This window comes from Erpetoichthys calabaricus, chromosome 4 (assembly GCF_900747795.2).
Source record: "Erpetoichthys calabaricus chromosome 4, fErpCal1.3, whole genome shotgun sequence".
NCBI lineage: Eukaryota > Metazoa > Chordata > Cladistia > Polypteriformes > Polypteridae > Erpetoichthys > Erpetoichthys calabaricus.
The window spans coordinates 332,195,771-332,214,199 of NC_041397.2; the positions used below are offsets into that span (position 1 = coordinate 332,195,771).

Consider the following 18,429-nt stretch of genomic DNA (forward strand, 5'->3'; position numbering starts at 1 on the left):
AGGAGGAACAGTGTGGTTTTCGTCCTGGTCGCGGAACAGTGGACCAGCTCTACACCCTTAGCAGAGTCCTGGAGGGTGCATGGGAGTTTGCCCAACCAGTCTACATGTGTTTTGTGGACTTGGAAAAGGCGTTCGACCGTGTCCCTCGGGGAATCCTGTGGGGGTGCTCTGAGAGTATGGGGTACCGGACCCCCTGATAAGGGCCGTTCAGTCCCTGTACAACCGGTGTCAGAGCTTGGTCCACATTGCCGGCAGTAAGTCGAACCCGTTTCCAGTGAGAGTTGGACTCCGCCAGGGCTGCCCTTTGTCACCGATTCTGTTCATAACTTTTATGGACAGAATTTCTAGGCGCAGCCAGGGCGTTGAGGGGGTCCGGTTTAGTGGACTCAGGATTGGGTCACTGCTTTTTGCAGATGATGTTGTCCTGTTTGCTTCATCAGGCCGTGATCTTCAGCTCTCTCTGGATCGGTTCGCAGCCGAGTGTGAAGCGGCTGGGATGGGAATCAGCACCTCCAAATCCGAGACCATGGTCCTCAGCCGGAAAAGGGTGGAGTGCCCTCTCAGGGTTGGGAGCGAGATCCTGCCCCAAGTGGAGGAGTTCAAGTATCTTGGGGTCTTGTTCACGAGTGAGGGAAGAATGGAGCGTGAGATCAACAGGCGGATCAGTGCGGCGTCCACAGTGATGAGGGCTCTGCATCGGTCTGTCGTGGTGAAAAAGGAGCTGAGCCATAAGGCAAAGCTCTCAATTTACCAGTCGATCTATGCTCCTACCCTCACCTATGGTCATGAGCTATGGGTAGTGACCGAAAGAACGAGATCGCGAATACAAGCGGCCGAAATGAGTTTCCTCCGCAGGGTGTCTGGGCTTTCCCTTAAAGATAGGGTGAGAAGCTTAGAGTAGAGCCGCTGCTCCTCTGCATTGAGAGCAGTCAGATGAGGTGGCTTGGGCATCTGATCAGGATGCCTCCTGGACGCCTCCCTGGTGAGGTGTTCTAGGCACGTCCAACCGGATGGAGGCCCCGGGTAGACCCAGGACATGCTGGAGGGACAATGTCTCTCGGCTGGCCTGGGAACGCCTTGGGATTCTCCCGGAAGAGCTAGAAGAAGTGGCCGGGGAGAGGGAAGTCTGGGCATCTCTGCTCAAGCTGCTGCCCCCGCGACCCGACCTCGGATAAGCGGAAGAGGATGGATGGATGGATGGATGAACTTAAAACTCATTTGTTTAAGACGCTTTTACTCTTTGATTACAATTACTCAGTCTGATTTTAACTTCTGTATTTTACTTTTGTTTTTTATCTGTGTTTGATCTGTTGTTCGGTGTCCAACCCGCTATGTCCTAACTACAGGGTCACAGGGGGTCTGCTGGAGCCAATCCCAGCCAACACAGGGTGCAAGGCAGGAAATGAACCCCGGGCAGGGTGCCAACCCACCGCAGGGCACACACACACACAGGACAATTTAGAATCGCCAATCCACGTAACCTGCATGTCTTTGGACTGTGGGAAGAAAAACACGCAGACACAGGGAGAACATGCGAACCCAGACGGGTCTCCTTACTGTGAGGCAGCAGTGCTAACCACTCCGCCACCATGCCCCCCCACTGAGGACTTCACACCAACAAATTATTCACCAGAAGTGTGGCAAGAAACTTGACTGGGGCTCCTTTATAAGTCCAGAGCCTCAGTGTGACTGACAAATCAGAACGTTTCTTTGTTTTTAGTGTTTCTGGCAAATATCTGAGGGTTTGCTGACCAGCCCTGGGGACAAATGATGGTCATCTTGTCTGTGTCTCTATCTGTCTGTCTGCCTGCAGCTGCTGTGGACAGTAGGCGCTCCAGCTCTCCATACCCAACACTACAGACTCAGGGCTCAGAGAGTCTTTTTGTTGCGTGGAAAACTCTTCTCAGTGGCACAGCCCTCAGTTATTCTTCTTTCTTCCTCTCTCTCTGTCCGTCTCTTGGTCTTTGTCTCCTTCTCTCCTCCCAGCAGGCTTCATCCACCTTCCACCCGACTCCGGCAACTTCTTTTATGTTGGCCAACCTGGAAATGCTTCTGCTCTTCCACCCTCATGGTCCACAAGCACTTCCAGGTAAGGCAGAAACTCCATGCAATTTGGCTCCTCAGTCCTTGCAGCGCCCACTGGCAGCACCCATGGCACCCAAAAGGGCCGAGGTAAAGAACTCCAAGTACCATGATGCCCAGTAGGGATCCAGGGTGCTGTTGCAACCCAGGGGAGCTGCCATCTAGTGTTCTGGGGGAGGCAGTGCCCTAAAGAAGCTGCCATGCTCCATCTCTTGGGCGCCTCGGCTGTCCCTTACACTGCGTTTGTCCCAATTTACCAAAGTTCTGCAGCTTTTTCATAGGATGGTTCTGGCAATAAGTGCGACACGTGTACAAATAATTCCACAGACCAAATATCTTCATTTTAAAAGTTTTAGTAAAATTTTAAAAAACAGTTCACACAAAAACAGAGAAAACTGCTACTACAGAGAAGCTCTTGTTTAAAATAAGTTCTGTTTAAGGCTCATTTCTGAAAGTTTGGCCATACAGCCGTACTTTAGGCACGTTAAGTAAGGTCGAAAAACTGCACAGCAAACACATCTGACAGTCCATGCTAGGAGTGCGACTCGCGTCCACACTGACCGAATTAACTGTGATTTACAGATCTAGCGGAGTCTGAAAGGGAGTAAAACAACTCAGAGTGCTTTACAAGACTATCAAAATATTAAAATAAGATTAGGCAATACTAAATAACAAAGAATAAAGTTAGGTCCGATGGCCAGGGAGGACAGAAAAAACAAAAAAAAACTCCAGACGGCTGGAGAAAAAAAACAAAATCTGCAGGGGGTCCAGGCCACGAGACCACCCAGCCCCCTCTGGGCATTCTAGCCAACATCAAAGATCCCAAACAGTCCTCAGCGGTTTCAGGCTTCTAAAAGGACGATGATGATGATGTTCATGTGGACCTCTGGCCTTCAATCCATCAGTGTAGGGGTGGCCCAGTGCTTTGATCGGGTGGCGCAGATCTCACAGAAAACCGGAAAAAGAACAAGAGAGAAACAATGAATTAGTACGGATTGTGGAGCCATGAAAAAACGATAATACAATGCATACACAGAATTTCAGGGTTACACGAAAATAACACCATGAGAAAGCCATCTTAAAATAAATAACGGGGTTTTAAAGTGCTCCACCGTATTAGCCTGGCAAATTTTTATCGGTAAGCTATTCCAGATTTTAATTTATTTTATATTAGGTGGCTCTGCCCGCTGCTTGCTTTGCTCTCCAAACCCTTGGTGGGCACCACATGCCATCACGTATGGGGAAGCGGATGTACAATTTAAACCGATTGTTATTTTCATGGGAATTGTTACATGTTGCATAATAGACCTAACTTTTTTACATTACAGCGAGTAATTAACCATAATAAAAAATAGCAAAACATAATAAATTGAAAGAAAATTGTTTCATGTTGTGTTAGAGGTATTCGTTACATTATACTTTTTTTTTTTAATTAACACACAAATATTTTTTAAACTTACACTTTTACTGTAAAACTTCAGTAAAAACAATTTTTTGAATTAACTTTTCGACAATATCGCATTGAACTTTGATTTGACGTATAACTGCTCGTGAGCGAATATCACTTCTTTCTCACTAATCAATAAACTGGCTTTCTCGAATGTTTGTCCCTGTGATTTGTTAATCGTCATAGCAAAAGCTATTCTAATGGGAAACTGTAAATGTTTTAATATGAAAGGCCTATCAAGATCTCCTTTGGTGTCTCATGTTATCCCCTGAAGATGGACTACATTACCTTTGTTGTCGCCTGTTAAAATTTTACATGTCAGAATTGTTCAACCAATTTTCATTACAACTAATCTTGTCCTATTGCATAGCCCATCACTCAGACAGAAATTACGCAATAACATTACGATTCATCCTTCTGTCCACAGCAATTCAGCAGGTGGGAGACTGGACGATGTTAACGCTTGTAGATATCCTATGGGATATTGTAAGCCGATGTTTTCATCTTCCGCACCATCACCACCAACTGTTCCAGTGTAGTCTATTGATACGCATTTAACCAATTTGCCGTGTAACTGATCAACAATTTTCACATTAATTTGTTTGACTTCATCGTTTCTCGCTGCTAGGATTGCCTGTATGCTCATTTTTTCTGCTGATAATCCTTTGGGATGAAATTCTTCAATAAGATTTGGACATAATACGTCTTCTTTTATTGGGAACTGAAAGTGAGGAAAACATACAAATTTATAAGAGCTGAGAGCGAAGGAACTGTGTCTGTGAAAAGGATTCACACCAGTGAGAGGTGAGAGGACCGTGAGAGGGTGTGGGCCGCGAACTGGAAATGGTGGAGAGGAGGCGGGACTTGAAAAAAATCTCTTGGCAATAGTCTCGTCTCAAGATTTACTTTTATTTAGAGAGATTCTATCTATCTATCTATCTATCTATCTATCTATCTATCTATCTATCTATCTATCTATCTATCTATCTATCTATCTATCTATCTATCTACCTACCTACCTATTATATAGTGCCTATCTATCTATCTATCTATCTATCTATCTATCTATCTATCTATCTATCTATCTATCTATCTATCTATCTATTATATAGTGCCTATCTATCTATCTATCTATCTATCTATCTATCTATCTATCTATCTATCTATCTATCTATCTATCTATCTATCTATCTACCTATTATATAGTGCCTATCTATCTATCTATCTATCTATCTATCTACCTATCTATTATATAGTGCCTATCTATCTATCTATCTATCTATCTATCTATCTATCTATCTATCTATTATATAGTGCCTATCTATCTATCTATCTATCTATCTATCTATCTATCTATCTATCTATTATATAGTGCCTATCTATCTATCTATCTATCTATCTATCTATCTATCTATCTATCTATCTATCTATCTATCTATCTATCTATTATATAGTGCCTATCTATCTATCTATCTATCTATCTATCTATCTATCTATCTATCTATCTATCTATCTATCTATCTATCTATCTATCTACCTATTATATAGTGCCTATCTATCTATCTATCTATCTATCTATCTACCTATCTATTATATAGTGCCTATCTATCTATCTATCTATCTATCTATCTATCTATCTATCTATCTATTATATAGTGCCTATCTATCTATCTATCTATCTATCTATCTATCTATCTATCTATCTATCTATTATATAGTGCCTATCTATCTATCTATCTATCTATCTATCTATCTATCTATCTATCTATCTATCTATCTATCTATTATATAGTGCCTATCTATCTATCTATCTATCTATCTATCTATCTATTATATAGTGCCTATCTATCTATCTATCTATCTATCTATCTATTATATAGTGCCTATCTATCTATCATATAGTGCCTATCTATCTATCTATCTATCTATCTATCTATCTATCTATCTATCTATCTATCTATCTATCTATCTATCTATCTATCTATCTATCTATAGCACCTTTAATATCTATCTATCTATCTATCTATTATATAGTGCCTTTCATCTATCTATCTATCTATCTATTATATAGTGCCTTTCATCTATCTATCTATTATAGAGTGCCTTTCTATCTATCTATCTATCTATCTATCTATCTATCTATCTATCTATCTATCTATCATATAGTGCCTTTCTATCTATCTATTATATAGTGCCTTATATTGTATCTATCTATCTACTAATCTATCATATAGTGCCTTTCATCTATCTATCTATCTATCTATGTATCTATCTATCTATCTATCTATCTATCTATCTATCTATCTATCTATTATATAGTGCCTTTCATCTATCTATCTATCTATCTATCTATCTATCTATCTATCTATCTATCTATCTATCTATCTATCTATCTATCTATCTATCTATTATATAGTGCCTTTCATCTATCTATCTATCTATCTATCTATCTATCTATCTATCTATCTGTCTGTCTGTCTGTCTGTCTGTCTGTCTGTCTGTCTGTCTGTCTGTCTGTCTGTCTGTGGGAGGTGCTCTTGTGATTATGGACACAGTTCAGCCTATTAATGAAGTTCTCCCACAGTTATCTGACATGCAGTGCCATGATATAACCCAACTGCTCAAACAGCGGATACTGTGAATGATGTAATTGATGTCGCTGTGTCTACTGAGCTGATTAATAAACACACTGCAATTTTTAAACAGCCACCACCCATGTACGTCCACGTTAATAGAATAGAAATAGAATAGCACAGGGGGAGTGATGGTTTATAAATATGTTATTACGTATATTTCTATACAAATGACTAACAGAAATGCAGTATGTAATCAGCAGCTCTAGTCAGGATATGCTGGACAGATAACACAAGTCTCTTATGTAGTTTGTAGTCTTGGCCAAGAAAAATGTTTAATCTCATGTTTGTATGAAGAACGGACATAACAAAGTTTCTGATGGAGCAAGAGCCCATGGTGACCAATGCTGGACAACAGTAAACACAAACAGAAAGCCCCTTCACACGGTCTCACACTTCTGAATTGACAACAGGAGTCTTGACCAATGAATGTGGGGTAGAAGTGGGTCTTCAATTCAAAAGTACAGTGAAGTATGAAGAGGCTTTGTGTTTGTGGACTACTTTCATTTTCCAGAGATAAAGTCAGTCAGTCAGTCATTTTCCAACCCACTATATCCTAACTACAGGGTCACGGGGGTCTGCTGAAGCCAATCCCAGCCAACACAGACAGGGCGCAAGGCAGGAACAAACCCTGGGCAGGGCGCCAAGATATATATTTAATAATATTTTAGCAAACAATACATGTGTTTTGCATGTTACGTGGATATGACGGGATGACTGGATGACTTGATGTGCTGATTATGCAATACAAGTAACACAAGAATTTTTCATGGTCATTTTTTATTGTTTGCTTTTGTCCAGCATTGGTCATCATTTTTTATGTTCTATAAGTAATTTTATTAAGTCCATTCTCCACAAAAACATCAGGTGAAAAATGTTTCTCTGCTGTCACTTCAAGCTGCATAGGCAAAGCATAAAAATATAATTCTGGGCTGGAGGTTTCCTGTAAGAATTGCAGTTATATTTTCATATTTTCTTGTTCTTGTAATATTATTTTAACAGTATTTTCAATTAACTGAAAGCTGCATACAAAAACGATTTGAGCAGCCAGTGAACACCACATTGCATTAGTTAATCCTACTTGAGATAAAGGCAGGAATAATTTCTCAGTATCCTGCATATTTAGAAGACACCTTAATTTCCCAACATTTTTAAGATCGAAAAAACTATTCAAAGATGTTTTAGATAGTTTTGTAACGTGTGCTTTAAACGACAGGCCAGTTTCAAAGATAACAGCAAGATTGTGGGCTGACTCTGTAGGACTGATGGTGATTCCCACTGAGTTAAATAATGACAGAATATTATTACAGTATCATCATACCCTCCAATAATTAACATTTCTGTTTTTTTCTGTATTCAAAGCCAATTCGTTCTTATCCATCCAATTTTTTTAAGTCACAAACACAATTAATTTTAGACAGCGTCAGAGAAACGTCAATTGGTCTCAAAGAAAGATATAACTGGGTGTCGTCTGAAAATTAATGTTAAGTTTTCTAATGATAGATGCCAGTGGAAATGTGTAAAGTGAAAACTGTAAAGGTCCCAGTATTGAACCTTACAGGACACCATATTTAACTTCCGTGTATAATGATGGAGTCCTGTCAGCACATTTCTGTATGTACTGGAATCAATTTTATAAATAAGAACTAAACCAGGCAAGGGCAGTGCCCATGGGCCCAATGCCATTGTCCAGCCTCTGTAGTGACATAGATAGTTGATGGTGTCAAACACTACATGTAAATCAAATCAGCATAATTACAGCAGAGTTTCTATTATCAGAATGTTTCTGTTTTGTAATATGATCGGAAGCCAGACTGGAATATCTCAAATAAACTGTGATGTGTACAAGGCAAGACAAGGTCTCCCAATGTAATATTTAGTTTGTGAAGTGACGCTAAAACTGACATTGAACTGTGTGTGTTAATAATAATTGTTTATTTGTTGCAGCTCAATTATTTCATTATTGATGCTTATATACTAGTAGTAATTCAGATTAGCCGAACACAGACTTTACTGTGGTGGACAGTCAATTGGCCGAGGTCTTCAGGACTCTGTCTGTGTCTGACTTTGTCTGTTCCAACTGACCGTGGACACCCCAGAGGTTTATTTCCTCCGTTGATGCTTCTGACTGAAGAAATTCCTATGTGGATGGCGATTTCCCAATGATAGTGACGTTGAGGAGGCAAAAACGGATTGGCTAGAGTACTGCTCCACATGGAGTGAGGTCATCAGTTGAGTCCTTCGGGGGTCTGTCCTTGGACCCTGCTTACTTTTCCTGACTTATATTAATGACAGAGATTCTGGTGTAGTTAGTATATTTGTGAAATTTACAGATGACACTAAAATTAGAGAGATGGCACACACTAAGGAGGCAGCAAAAACAATTCAAAAAAGCCTGGACTACCATCAGAACTGGGCAAACACCAGGAAGAGGAGTTGAATATAGAAAAGTGCTACACGTGGGCAAAAGGAATGTCAATTATAAAAATATGATGGGAAGCACTGAACTACAGGAATCAGCCTCTGAAAAGACACCATATTTTCATCATCTAAGTAATGTACAGAAACAATTAAAAAAGCAAATAAAATGTTGGGTTATATCACAAAAACTGTTGAAAAGCAATCGAGAGTCATTATTCTTGGACTATTTAATGCATTAGTGAGGCCACATCTGGAGTACTGTGTGCAGTTCTAGGGCTTCATTTATAAAGCTTTCGTATGCACAAAAAGACACTTGAAATGTGCAGCGTTCTGCGGAATTGTCAGGATGTATAAAAAATAATAAACTTGACGGTGAAATAGGCGTATAATTACAGCAACCCTGATTCATACATACACAAAATTTAGGAGAAATTAGGAAATGATGACACCTTTAATCAGGTAGGGAATGCAACCAAATCAGGTAAATGACAACTCACTCACATAGTAAGTCACTGGCTCACTGAGCTGTTATTGTAATGAGTGCTGACATGACAAGCAAATTACACCCAAAGTGATGACTATGCTGCACCGACTGTATTTTAATTCCGAATCTAAAGAGGCCTAATCTCTGTATTTGCAGTCAAGACAGTTTTTGGCTTTTCATTAGTTTTTATCGGCTGCCTGTTGTCATTTCTCTAAGAACTGACTGACCGGTCAGGAATATCTCAGCCAAGTGCCACTATATCATGCCTACTGTTCTGGAAGCCATTAGCTGACCGGCAGTACATCCAGTTTTTGTATGGTGTGAGTGTAAACACAAAAAAACACAAAATGCTGTTATACATAAAAAGGCAATTTACAGCCACGTGCAGCTCTCCTAACGTAATCAGAGCAATTGACTGCACTCACATTGTAATAAGGCCTCCTAGTGAGAATGAAGCTACTTTTGTTAACAATGAGCAGAGGTTAATGCACAAAACATCTGTGATGGCGAGATGTGGCTGACAAACATTGTGTATCAGTGGATTGGGTCAACCCGGGGTTCATTTATTTTGAGGCAAAGGAGCTCTGGCAGACTTGTTGGTAGGTGCTGTAGGAGACACGTCCTGTAGGTCATGAAGAATAGTCTTGTATGAAGCTCTGTGTGTTGGCCTATTGCTACTTTCTTATGTCGTGCTCAAGATCCCACAGGAACAATGAGCTTCTGAACACTGATGAAGAACTGAAGGGTTTGGAGGAGCAGATACTGAAGCTTCACACTCATTGCTGGCACCTGAAAGCCCTGAAGCTACAGTGTGATGTAGCAGGATGTTCTGAGGTGGCTTCCTCTTCCAGCAATTGTTAGTTGGCTTTGTCCACATCTCAGCAGTGTCTGAAGCTGATGAGAATCTCCTTTACCCCTGGACTCTTTCAGGACAGAGTGTGAGAACACCAATGAGAAAGGGGACCTCCACCTCAAGTGTCCAGAAAAGCACTGACATGTTGAAGCTCTCAGCTCTGCACCAGCTCCCTGCCAAAGTCAAAACTCAAGGGGCCGGCTTTCAAGCCGACACAGGCCAAAAATGGGGGCCAGGCTTTAAAACTTCAAAAATATTTTTAAATGTCACAAAAACATATAAATACCCTTGAAGGGAGAGGAAAAAAAAGTGACACAACTGTATGATCATTTTACCAAAGAAGTGGAAACTATCGGGCCATGTGGCTTAACATGGAACAGACTAATGAGTGGCTGGTGGCTCACTATCAGCCATTTATCTCAGTGGAGTTTAGTTAGAGCAGGTCCACAAAATAAAAATACCTCAAGTTACTTGTATAAGACAAGGAAACAGCATAATGTGCCAAGGTGCACTGCGGCATTGGACAAGCAACATTTGCCTTTGGGTTCCTAAGATGGTGTTTATACAAAAGCATCACACATCACTCAAAACCAAAATGCACATCATTTAGAGGCTTTTGCCCAACATCCGAAATAAGAACACTGCTGAAAAGTGAAGTAAACAAGCTTGAAGTTTTCCAAATGTGGTGACTGTAGCAAATGCTGAGAGTATCCTCACACAGTCACCTAACAAATGAAACCATCAGGCCACAACGCGATCAGGAATCAATAGCCAAAGACAAGATACAGAAACAAAGGCTCCGCTGGTTTGGTCACATCAGTGGAATGGACAACTTCCACCTGCCCTAAAAGATTTCTCTGGACACAATGACCAGTGAAGTAAAAGATACAGCGAACTTACCCAAAGAAAGCAGGGATAAGACAGATCAAAGGAGACCTGCGGAACTCAAGGTAGTGGATACAAGACAAGAGGCTGTAGATCAGAGAGTCTGGAAAGATGTAGTACATGATGCCAGGTCTCCACTGACACCCACAGCAATGCACTGGCTCAGTGGCCAATACCATTGAGACACTCACTAAGGTGAAAAAGAAAAACTATATGAACATATGGAAAATGCCAGGCAGATGCCATTGTGGTATTATTGTCATGGAACCACCTTAACAAGTTCAAACCGGTGGACAGAGTCGTGGTACTCATTCCCACCTCATACTTAGGGGTTTTAGCAGACTGGAAAGGACCATGTGAGGCTAAAGAAAGGCAGGATTTAGTGGACAAAGTGGTGGTACAGCCCAATAGACTACCATACAGTGTGCTCATGTAAGTTTACTGAAACCCTTTAAAACCAGAGAAGATGCACTGGCTGCACAAATGAAACAAGTGGCTGATGTTGAAGATTAACAGCTGAGATTTACTTCATAGTGACCCAGAGGTCAGTGAATGTGAATGTCCTTATCGATTCACTAAGGTGAAATGTGTTGAAGTTGAGCTAGAGGTTCAGAAAATGCTAGATCTTGGTGTGACACAAGAAACTACAACAAACAAGCACACCATGATTTGTCACCCCAGTGGGCACTGGCACAACCGTGTCCTTCCATTTGGGGTCTACGGGGCTCCAGAGACCTTCCAGTGTCAAACTGCTTGCTCCTCACAGCCTTTATAGAGATGTACATGTTGACAATACATTTGCTTTTACCAGCACCTTGGAGGTCCACTTACTCCATCTATTGGCTATCCTGTAGATCAGGCATGTGCAACCTACGGCCCGCGGGTCAAATCCGACCCGCGTACTGATTTTATACGGCCCGCGACGACTTTTCCAAATATCATTGAATCTGGCCCGTTAACCCTCTTGGTGATGCCTGTTTGTTCTTGTGGTATTGTTGGATTATTTTTAATAGTATGATGCGGCCAGTGCTTTCTGAAGTACAGTCGACCCTTGATATACGACCGGCTTGACATGCGAACAACTTGATTTACGACCAAAATTTTTATTTTGATTTACGACCAACATCTTGCGTTACGACCTGAATGCGGTCACGTGTATCCGCTTGCGCGATTGTAAACAAACAGAAACATTCCTATTAATGCGGCACTCATTCAATAAAATGTCAGGTTTGTAAACTCTCTTGGGACCTCCCCCAACTAGAAGACATGCCAAAGTCCAAACTCCGTATGGAAGACTGTTTATCTGTTGCTGGGGCAAAAGCCGGCTTAAAGCTGTGCTGAGTCTCTCAGCCAAAGCAAACAGAAAAGATATCGATGGGTGATATGCATGTGATATCCCTGCCCGGCAATGGACAAGCAAGCTTCCACAGTCGCGGCAATCGCGCTTCAGGACGCACTTCAGCATGTCGTTCCCATTGTGTGGGGAGTGGGGAGTGGGGGGGTCTCAGAAGAGTTCAGAAACAGTTCCTTGTATCATCGCAAGGAAATGCTGAGAAAAATTCTCGTCAGAATAACTTGTAGGCAGGAGGAGATTAAAATTAACGCAAAAGAAGCTATTGAAATGATTGCAAATGCCTGAGCGCAAGTTAAAGAAAGCCTTTAAAAAGCCTTCAGTTTCATTATCATCCTCCTCCCTTCCTGCAGCCCAAAGATGTCAAATTAAATGGTGAGTACAGTATGAAATTGTTGTTTCTGGTAGGCTAGGCACTTTTTATTACTTTTTGGTTAGTACATTAGAAAAATTATTGGTGTTTTGGTAAATTATGCACATTATACAACCCTTTTTTTATTATGAAAAGGTTAAGTAAGTGTTGCAGTGGGAGGTTCGGACCGCATTATGGGTATTTCCATTATTTCTTATGGGAAAAATAGTCTTGACTTACAACCAACTGGAGTTACAACCAGCCCTCGCGAACGAATTGAGTTCGTAAGTCAAGGGTCCACTGTACTTTATATTGTGCTTCCCCCTCTTTTACGGCACGTCCGGAACTGTCGCACGTTTAAAGTGTGCAAGAGCTCGTAGTCACGTAGTCGTTGACTCTGCTGCATCTCTCTGCTCTGCTGTCGTGTGTAGCATAGCGCAGTCTTTTCATGGTTTTTGCTAGTGCTGTACCTATCTGCATGTTGTTTCGAGTTTCACGCTATATCGGCCTACATTTCAATACTTTCAAATACTTGTGAATTTTTGATCAAACCCTAATTAAGATGGCTTCAACAAAGAAGAGAAAAGTGGACGCTGAGAGTCGTACATTTCAAGAGAAATGGACTGACGATTATTTTTTTATAACGCAGAAAGAAAAACCTCTTTGTTTGATATGCTTGGAAAGTATTTCAGTTTTAAAGGAATACAATTTAAAAAGACACTACAATACAAAACACGCTAATTACAACAGTTACAAAGGTAAACTAAGAACAGATAAGATACAAAATTTGAAAAAATGTGTATCGGCACAACAGATGTTATTCCGCAAACATACTGATGTAGCTGACAATATTGTTCGTGCAAGTTTTATTGTTAGCGAAAAAATTGCGAAGCACCCAAAACCATATTCTGAAGGCGAGTTTGTCAAGGAATGCCTTACTGCAGTCACGAATGTTCTGTGTCCAGAGAAAAGCCATGAAATGGAAAAGATAAGTCTTTCTCGTTGGACAATAACCCGACGAATCGACGAAATGGCCAGTGACATAAAATTAAGCATTAAAAATATTTCATCAAAATTTGAAGCATTTTCCATTGCTCTTGATGAGAGTACAGACTCCAACGATACCGCTCAATTGGCTATATTTATTCGCGGAGCTGATGCTAGCTTCAATTGTACGGAAGAATTGCTTGCTCTCCAACCAATGAAGAATACAACAAGGGGTGAAGACATTTTCCAGGAAGTAAAAACTGTTTTTACTTTATTTGATTTAAAGTGGGAAAAGTTAGGCGGAATATCCACCGATGGAGCTCCATCGATGATTGGACCAAACATCGGAGTTGTTGCCCAAATAAAAACCGAATTATCAAGTAACAAAATCAGTACCGAAGATTTGTCGGTATTGCATTGCATTATACACCAGCAAAACTTATGTGCAAAATCAGTTACATTTGCACATGTGATGGGCACAATAACTGCATGTATAAACTTCATTAAATCCAGGGCGCTAAATCACCGCCAATTTCAAGAATTTCTGGCTGATGTTCTTTCTGATCATGAAGATCTTACATTTTATTGTGAAGTGCGTTGGCTTAGCAAGGGAAAAATGTTGAAACGTTTTTATGATTTGAGAAATGAGGTATCTCTTTTCATGGACATGAAAGGAAAACCTATTCCTGATCTAGAAAACAAACCCTGGCTGTGTGATCTTGCATTTCTTGTCGACCTAACAACACATCTAAATGAACTTAATGCTAAATTACAAACTCAAGGACAAATGATTCATGAGCTTTATGGACACATAAAATCATTTCAAAATAAGCTTCGACTCTGGGAAAGCCAATTAAAGGAAGGCAATACTTATCATTTTCCCACACTTGCGAACCACGAAGATTTTGATTGTGAATCGTTTGCGAATGAATTAAATTCATTGAGTGGAGAATTCAACACTAGGTTCCGTGATTTTAAAAATCAAGAAGCAAACTTGCAAATTTTCTCTTGTCCATTTGATGTTGATGTCGAACTAGCTCCACTTTCATTGCAAATGGAATTAATTGAACTACAAGAGAACCTTGTCCTGAAATCAAAATTCAATGATATTGAATTACTTGACTTTTATAAAAACTATTTCCCACGTGACAAGTTTCCAAAGCTCACAGCTTTTGCTCAGAAAAGAATGACTCTATTTGGCAGCACCTATAAATGCGAGCAACTTTTTTCAAGGATGAACTTCGTAAAATCCAAAACCAGGACGCGAATTACTGATGAGCACCTAGAAAACACGTTGCGAGTTTCCACGTCCACAATATCTCCTAATATTGATAAGCTTGTGACCACCATGCAATCTCAATCGTCGCATTAATAAAGAGTTTTTATTAAATAATATATTAATAAATATTTGTTGTTTTTTTTTTTGGCCTTCTTGCATTTTCGATTTTCAGAAATACATATATATCCTGAAGTACTCCGGCCCGCGTAATCTTTCTACTTTCTAATCCGGCCCATAGTCCTGTCAAGGTTGCACATGCCTGCTGTAGATCTTTCAACAGGCCCACCTTCACATTCACTCTAGGAAGTGTTATTTAGGTCTTACAATAGCAAAATTCTTTGTGTTGTGTAGTAGGTCAGAAATGGGTTAAACCAAAGGTCTCCAAACTAAAATCAATACAAAACTGGCCTTAGCCAAAACTAATTAGTTGCACTCTATCTTTCCAAGACATCCAAATACTGCGGAATGGGTGTCAACAACTGAAAAAGCCTTTAGTGACGTTAAGCATGCTTTTGTTTCAGAGTCTAGACTGATTTCTCCCATTTTATAATGTAAATCACATCATCAGTGGAGCTGAATCTCCGCCTCATCTGGAAACCATTGGATTGAGAAACCAGGTATGAATCAGTGGAGAAAGAAGCCAATGTCATTAACACTAGAATCCCTGAAGCCTACGAAAAAACTCGTAATCCCGGCCCACCTTAAAACCCTCCGTACCTCTTCATCAGCGTTTTTTGTTTTGCAAATGTGTCGATCAGCACAAGAAGCATGCAGCATCATATCTTTGATTGCCGGTACATCAAACAGTTATTAGCAGGCGTCAGCCACAACACAAACTCTGGTCATTGCTGCTCTTGTGAAAAGAATGGAGATAAATGGCATCAACTCAGAGAGGGAGAGGCAAGTTCGTTGTACCACGTGAACGCCAATGAGGGAATAAAACTGAATAATAACAAAACAAGCACTAACTTTTACAAGTATAAAAAATTTACACCGAGTGTTACAGACTGAAATCAAATGTATGTTTTTATTATATTATAGTAATAATAATAGCAGATCACTACTCAAAGCGCAGAATCCCTGGACTCGAACTGGAAACCATTTGGTGATAAGGCAGCAGTTCTTACCTCTGCTCCATCCAAGAAGACATAGCAATGCTCTGTTGATTGACATTTGAGTTTGGGTTTGTAACTCATTGACAACACCATGTAAATTGAATGTTTTTTTCTTTTGTTATATTTTTGAATAAAAGCACACATATTTATTTGATATTTGGACTAAAGTCTTCACACATTACACACTTCACGCCATTATTAGTATAACATGGTAAAAGTTTCCGCTTTAGGTACAGTATGTGTTCAGCATTTCTTGCCTCGCATTTCCTGTTGTCCAACACTTACAGTATAGACACAGAACACGCAAGAAATATATGTGTTCCAAATAACGATATTGTATTATTTATCCAATACAACCCCAGGCACCTCACAACAAGATAAACAAGGCTTGAGCTGGGAGAACTTTTTGCCTGAGTTGAGCTCCGTCGAGATGAGGTGTTGGGACAGCAGGCTGCTTGTGTTGATCGACACATTTACAAAACAAAAGACGCTGATGAGGAGAGGTGTGAAGGAACTTAAGGTGGGCCGGGATTACAAGATTTTTCGTAGGCTTGAAGGTTTCTAGTTCTAGTTCTAGTTACACAACTTCAACATGACCTACTCGGCTCTTGGTTTACATTCGTCATGGACCACGCTCCATTTCAGTGGACGGCCCACCATGAAGATGTTTTTGGATAAACAGCCCTACAGGTTTAACGTAGTTCATCGCTGAAGGATTCTCCACGCAGTGGCTCATTAGGTACACTTGTGCTTTTAGGGCACGGCTAAAGGGGGGTGTCGTCACATGTTTGACCATGGTGAGGCTCTTGTGGGGTCCAATTTAGGAAGTTAAGGAAATAGTTAAGGAATTTGGTGTGACACCATCGCTAACACACTTCCCATGTTAACCTCCAACCTTAAAGCTGCTACCCAAGAAATAGAACTCTGACATCTCTTTTGTGGCAGCAAAGACCCCAACTCTTTAGGCGTCACATTTTAAAACTGGACCATAACAGGGAGCCGATGTCGGTCTGATGACCCATACTGAAGGAGACACGCCAGTGCCATCCTGTTAAATAATAAACCGTTTGTGTGGCCCTTTTCTTTATTTGTTTTGACAGGAGGGAACTCAAATGGGGTTCCTACCAAGAGACCCCAAACCTTTGAATTTATGTATGTTTACAACACAACAGGGTTACTGCCATAAACAATATAAAGATGCTCATGAAAATGGAGGCACTGGCAGGACAGGAATGAGGACCATTGGGTACACTGCAGGGCTCAACTGAATTTGGGTGAACTCTGTGCTCAGATGGTACATAAAATTTAAATTTAGGGATCAATGTGCTCTAAGTCATTAGCTTTGAATTATTAAAAGCTTTTGCTTATATTCTCAAGACACCATTTCTTTGTCAATACAAAGGCTGCTGGTGTTTGTCTATTTTTAATTTTGACTGCTAAGCTTAAAACTTTGGTGAGATAATAAAAAGTCAAAGACACCGTGTACTCTGAGAGAGCTAAACAGCACAAAATCTTAGAAATACAGCGCTGAGATTTTAATCTTTAGAGAGCTGGACTGGCCATTATTTTAGAAAATACACAGAGAGTTTAAATCTATGTATCAATGTTTTCTTATGTATCGATGCTATTTAGTCAAATTAAAGTCAAACGTGTTGTATTAGCTAGCTCTACATCATATAAGAGTTCATCATTAAAGGCTTGTGCCTGAGATTTCATTTTTTCTAAAACTGGCTGTGCTGTCAGCTTAAGGCCGTCTACCTTCACTTGTAGGCTCCTGCTTTCTTGCCTGTTTGCTCGGACTGTAGCATGAGGTGATGACAAGCCAAGGAGAGTGTGTACTGTGAGAAAACTACATGCCATTGTCTTAGAGAGTCAGCTTCTTAAAACTTTAGCTGTGAGAGATGCTTCTGTATCAAGTAACTGTTGTTTGAGCGGCCCAGTACCTCATGTGTGGGTCCTCCTGATTTTGACTTTAATGTTCTGAATTGATCAATGAATAAGTCTCAGGCAGGGTAAGGAGTAATGTTGGCAAGTTTTGGTGAGATGATGGACACTAGATGATAGACATTAGTGGGCTTGGACATAATTGTGGGAAGAACTAGAAGGAGGAGAGTAATTTGCAAAGATGGTAAGAAATGTAATCTAAACTGAAGCACTTCCTAGTTACAGCACTTGCACCATAGTGAAGTCTCGTTGTTACATTGCTGTGTAATCAAGATGTTCTTCTGCATTCCCATCTGGACTCCAAGACTGCCTTCTTCTAAGAGAGTGAAGTTTTCTCCATGACAATGGCAACTCTGGCTAGTGATGAGTGACCTGTGACCCTTGTCATTCCTTTCAGTCTGCTGATGACATGACTGCCAGTGCTGCTTCTCTTTCTGCAGGTCTCTTCACTGAACGGCTCTGAGCAGTGTAACACTGAAGTGACTAACCTGAGATGTGGACACAATTAGCTGAACAGCCGTACTGGCCGGGTCAAAGCTGATAATGCAGTCAGTCAGGGTCCAGCTTAAAGGAACCATCAGCAGTGGTGAAGATGA

At 40.6% G+C, this 18,429-nt stretch overlaps 1 protein-coding gene and 1 long non-coding RNA gene across 34 annotated transcripts in view; one reads left to right on the forward strand and one right to left on the reverse strand.

Annotated features, from left to right (window-relative positions):
- LOC114641392 (C-type lectin domain family 5 member A-like) overlaps positions 1 to 18,429 on the forward strand; it is a 1,576,682-nt gene that overhangs the window by 822,257 nt on the left and 735,996 nt on the right. The window lies entirely within an intron of this gene.
- Positions 2,529 to 18,429, reverse strand: part of LOC114644839 (uncharacterized) — a 28,115-nt gene continuing 12,214 nt past the window's right edge. The window contains exon 4 of the long non-coding RNA XR_003715054.2: positions 2,529 to 3,026. This is a non-coding gene — a long non-coding RNA (uncharacterized LOC114644839). The remainder of the gene's footprint in view (positions 3,027 to 18,429) is intronic.